A 6011-nucleotide genomic window follows, 5' to 3' on the forward strand; every position below is an offset into this window, starting at 1 on the left:
ATATGCATACATAATTTTATTGTAAGGATGCCGATTGAAATTAATAAAAATCAATGTTTCTTGCACGACGGTCGATTTCTTCTGTCATGATTGTAGGTGCTGCCACATATTTTGTTGTCGCTTATTATTGTCACTGTGTCATGATTTTGTTAAATTTTTTGTGAAGTTCCTTACCACACTTACGATTGCTATAAATTTTGCTGTCTTCAAACTAAAAACAAAAGCACCACAAACGGATCAAACACCAAACTCAAAAATGATCGCGTTTTGAATACCCACTAAATTTGGTGCGAAAAGCATTAAGTTGGCAACAGTGAATGTAAACAAAAGTATTGTATGACGTCAGCGATTGGGTGGATGCTGTCAAATCGACGAAGAGAGGGTTAGCGGTCCGCGAATGGCGCAAACTTTATTTTCGGGATCGTGGTTCTATATATCCGGTCGATGAGTAGTTTCTGGTTTAAGCAAGATTCATAGTCGATTGCAAAAGTTCTCAGGTGCCGTCAATGTCTGTAGTTTTTGACGTCGAACATTCGTCGCGCCTATCACAACGTTATCAATTAGGTTTTTCGTCTTTGATCAGGGGACACCCAAATGGTTTTATTGATGTTTCGATGCTGATGTATGGCACTACTAAATAACTACCATGTACCGTGCTGCGGCGAAGTGGATGAGCCGCCCTCCGTTATCTTTCTCATTGAAGCTTCCCGGCAATTGTTAGGCGGATACTGTTCCACGGGATATTGGTTCGGTGGACAGCAATGAAGAGGAAAGCATTTCTTAAAATAATGGAAAATGTATACATATAAACATGGCATATATACTTTTATTGGTATGAGACGGGCACTCAAGACTACACTGATGGCAGCACTCTACACCTTGTTATATGATTCCCCGGCGTTCGAAACTGCCGCCAAGTTTAAAACTACTTGGCAGTTTGTATGCGGTTCCTGTTATTTATCACAATAGTATAGCGTCAACACTATGTGGACTACAGGCTGGCGTGAGGACATGAAGAGGGCTAGGACGAAGGTGGACCAGCTTGCAGTAGGCGCAGAAGTGCATGCACAACATACGATGATAAGCTTTCAAAGCTTGTCTGATATCCTAAGAAGGCGAACGTAAGGCTAGTGGTTGTAGTACTAACAGGACTGGGTTTGTCGATTTCACAAGGAGAGTTCACTGTTTTTGCATAAAAGGTCGTAGTTTTTCTGAAAGCGCAATGAACTCCAAAGTCATGCAGTGGTTTTACAGCCTAACCTAACCTACCGAAATTTGTAATTTTTTGCCCCTTGCTGGATGAAAAGAAGTTTTGCCAGGATCTCAGTTGTAAAAAAATTAGAATAAACTTAACTCTTCAATTTCTCAAAACTCTAAATAATACCCGTAAACGGGTATAAATATGTAAGTTCAGTTTTCTTGTGAATGAAACCGTTTTTTTTTGGTAACTAATAAGAGATTAAAGGTATGAGTTATAAGAGCTGTGATCAGCAAGTTGTGCATCCTTACAAGGCTTAAAAGTCATCAACATAGATAGAAGCTTAAGTCCCGTCACGTACAACCACCGCCCAATGCTGGACCCTCTAAAATACTATAAGGCTGCCATTCCCGCAGTTGTGGAAATGCAATAGTCGTGGCATGGCTTAAAAAATATGGAGCATGTTACGTTTATTACAGCTTTCATAAAGGAGTGCAAACATTTGGTGTGGGGCTTTTGTGGCTGGATGGCGACTTCAACTCCTGGTATCCATGTTCACCTGTCACATTGAATTAATATACACAATTCGCATCACTGCCAGGTTTAACAACATTATCCAAACTTGTACGCACGTTTCGGCGAAGAGGAAACCACTGAGCGCTTTCTCCTTCACGCTATTTAAATTACGCTTAGCTATTTCTGGGCAAATAGGGTACATACATACCGGTTAGTGTCTCAGTCGTTGTCGTCAAGCTGAACTAACGGAAGTCTCAAGAAGCGTGCAGCCTCTATAGAGTCTGTCCACAGGGACAGAGCCGTCAGTTGCGTGGGGTTTTCCGGGCATACGAAGAGATGCTTCGAGTCGTGGGGTGTCTCTCCGCATGCCGAACACTCATTTGGCATATCTGCATCTAATCTGCTCAGGTATGAGTTCAACCTGCTGCAGTAACCAGAGCGAAGTTGGGCTATTGTGGTCCGCGTCTCGTGAGGCAGACGAAGCTCCGTCTCGTCTATGACAACTGGTTGTGTGCCCTGCACGGCATTCACAGGTCTGAAGTCTACGTAACTTGAGGCTGCCTCCCTGTGAATGCTGATCAGGGCCTCTCGATATGCTGACGGGTCCAGAGGTTGCTTTATTAACCTCTGGACTTCATCCGTCAGTTCGTGAAGGTGTCTTCTGACATGCTTTGGCGAGGGTTCCTCTGCAAGCAGGTGTCTGTTCGGGTGTCCCGGTCTGTGGCTCCCTACTAAGAATTGCTTATTGAGCATTATGTTGTGCTCCTGGGGAACATTTTCGACTCGTCGTGTAGGTGATGATCTGGCGACACCAGAAGGCATCCGGTCGCTGTCCGTAGTCCAGTGTTTTGTGCTGTATGTAGCTTCATCCACTGCGTCCTACTGGTCCCCGGCGACCACTCGTGGTACTTCGTAATTTAGCCCGTCAATTGCCTTGTATATTGCCCGCAACGTTTCTTTGTCTTTGCCCCAAGTACTACCGGCTAGCGACTTGAGGACCTTGTTGCGGCTCTGTACTTTGTTGACAATTGCGGTTGTGTGCACAGAAAAGGAGAGCAGACTGTCGAATGTTACTCCGAGTATTTTTGGGTTATTCGCCATCGGAATTGGTGTGTTATCAACGTGAATACCCTTCGGAAGTCAGACCTCCTTCGTCCAGGTGGTAAATAAGGTCGCAGATGATTTTGTAGGGGAGAGGGTTAGACTCCTAGCAGTGAAGAAGCGATAAAGCTCTGAGAGATAATTCGCTGACCACCGTTTCAGTCTCTGTGTGAGTGAGGAGGCCTCCACCTCTTCTAGCAGCGTGGAGAGGCTGACGGTACCAAACGCCTTTGACAGGTCCAACGCTACTCGAATAGTTCTCTCAAAGGGGCGGTTGCGGTTTCGCCCACGTGTTGTTGTGCTGTGAACTTTACGGAAACCATGCTGATGCTTCGCTGGGGTCAGGTGATTCACACAATTCGGGAGTAGCAAGGCCTCTAGTATCTTCGCTATTGGGAAAAGGAGTGTTATCGGATGCTCTTCCCACTTTTTCCCCCTATATACTTTCACAAGCTGCCGAATCTCCGAGTTGAGATCCCTGATACGGGGATTTCCGGGATCGGTCTGACGAAGGTTGTCCACGCTCATCGGCTAGGACGGCCGCTTCAGCAGGAAAGTTTGGGCGGGGGTCCGTTATGCAACCTGCTGGTAACTGCCGCTGCAGCTCGCAACCCTGCGGAACTTACGTTCACCTAGGTGAACGTCGGTTGGTGTAGGGAGGGCAGCGAAGGTGCTTTAGGTAAATTCCGCGAAGTCTTTCCAATTAGCTTTGGTAAAGTTGATATAGGTCCGGTATTCCGCGGAAGCAAAGTCGGCAGGTTTATCAATCGAGATGACTATGGGCAGATGGTCTGAAGCGAAGGTCAGCATAGGTCGCTATGATATGCTGTTTATCAGACCAGCGCTGACTATTGTTATATCTGGCGAGCTGCAGCAGCTGCCTATAATCCTGGCGGGTGCGTCGTCGTTTATTGTGTGGTGCGTGATGAACGCTAGGCCACCACCATTATCTCGTTCGCGATCTCGACGGTGCACATTGTATCCGGCGCAATTCAACAATGTTGAATTGCTGTGCGACTTCGTCTCTTGGACCGCAGCTATCAATATTTCATGCCTTCTCATGAAGACGGTTATCTCTTCTATCTTGCTCTGAAGTCCGTTACAGTTCAATTGAAAGATCTTCGTTTGGCTCGGGAGATGTGTTGTTATGCGAGGGGTGAGGGATGTGTGTTGCCTAACCGCCATAGGCTGTGTGCGCTGCTGTGAGAGGTGCCGCCCTGTTGGTGTTAGTGGGTGGCGTCGCAATTGGAGTTTGCGACCGTGCAGCGTAACACGGGTCTTCGAAGGTCCTCGTCCAATCTCACGTGGTGCGCAGATCTGAACATACCCTGAAGTGGCACCAGCCAAGGCAGGTGTTGCACTTGACTGATGTCAGATTACGGAATATCCTGGTCTGACACACCGTGCAGATTGTAGGAGGAACCAGGAGTTGTTGGCTGCGGCGTGTGGGTAGTGGTGCGGTTGTGTCTGTTGTGTGGTCTGCCGCGGTTCGGTCTATTGTGTTGTGTTGTGGTGCTGTGGTGTTTGTGTTGAGCTGCTCAGGCGGACTGGGATTTGCCGTGGAAGCAGTTCTGTTGGAGCAGCAGGGGGCTACAAATGATGTGGTCCACTGCCGATGGGTCCGTAGTCCTGAGCAGACTCTGAGGTGACTCCACCCGTCGCAAGCATTGCACTTGACTGAGGTGGAGTTGTGGTGTATTCGTCTCTGGCATACACAGCAGGTTTATGTTTCTGGCCCTGGGTTTGACTCGACGTCAGCTCTGAGCAGAAGAATGCGGAGCAAATGTAGCCCTATGGACGAAGAACTTCTGAGATACTTTTTTATATTTTACCAAAATTACCGGAAAAAGTTACCAAATTCTACAAAAAATTACCAAACTTAATTTATGTGCAGAACTGTACAAAAAATGTCGCTTACGTTATTTTGGCAGTAAGGGCTGGTTATGTCCGTACATATGTATTCCGAAGATGCCAAGCCTTTCAGGCAATCAGTGCTTCATTCACCTACAATGTTTACGAAAGTTTGTTGAATTTTTTTTAAATATTGCACAAAGTTTGAAATTTGAATTAACACGAGTTCTGTTAAAGAAGGAACTACATATATTTTTATAAAAAATAACCAAAATTAAATTACAAAAAATAATAATATGTCAAAAATTGTCAAAATATGGTGCGGCTATAATTTATAAATACATATATCAAAAATTCAACGCTTGAAGGAAAGCTTTCGACTCACACATACACAGGGTGAAGACCCCCACTGAATGCACGAGAACATACATACGTATATACGTAGAGTTCTACTCCTACGTATGGATATGGTAGATATACTTAGTATTAGCCACTTTCAAGCAGTTTGTTAAAGATCACACAATTCTAAATAGTAACCAAGGAACGCTGGAACAACTTTCGCTTTGCGAAACTTTCAGGATAAAAGGAAACGCTTACGGGCCACTTACTTATGTGGAATCAGAACCTATATTCACCATTTGACATGTAGGACCAAATCGAAAAAGTTACCAAATTGAAAAATAAATTACCAAATTACCAAACTTGAGAAATAAAGAAAAAAACTACCAATTGTGGTTAAAAACTACCAAAGAAGCAACGCTGGTTAGATCGCCGAAACAACAGCCCTTGGTCGGGCAAAAACCCGAGTCATTCCGGTACGTAGAACCGGCTGTCGTTGGAATGCCGCTTTACTCGCCGCTTCACTATGCGTGTAGCCTTAAGCTGCCTTTACATGAGGCGATTTTTTTACTGGCGATAATCGCATGCAAAAGCTGACCTGCTGTCTAGTTTGAGCCAAGCGATTCTTGAATCACTATTTACACGAGCGATTTTTGCAGAGCAATGTTGAGTCGAATGGAAAATCGCCTCATGTAAATTCAGCATTTGTCCTAATTCTTTTATATGATTAAGGGCCAGATTTTCAGTGCATGGCTGTGGTTTAAACTTAGTTTAAACGACCGATCTGGCTGGTTTAATTTAATATTAGCCAAACAAATGTCAGCCAGCTGTTCAATTTATTTAAACTGCCACTCAAAAACTGGCCGTGGCAAAACAACATCGCAATCAAGTTTTTATAGCTTCAAATATTTTAGCAATAAATGTGAATTCTCCAAGCAACCCTGTGAGTAATTTCTTTAAACACAAAAAAAAAAATATTTGGAAACAGCTGTTTTGGCAATAGTTG

Source organism: Rhagoletis pomonella, unplaced genomic scaffold (genome assembly GCF_013731165.1).
Source record: "Rhagoletis pomonella isolate Grant_MI unplaced genomic scaffold, Rhpom_1.0 Rhpom_scaffold_00010, whole genome shotgun sequence".
In the NCBI taxonomy this organism is placed as follows: Eukaryota; Metazoa; Arthropoda; class Insecta; order Diptera; family Tephritidae; genus Rhagoletis; species Rhagoletis pomonella.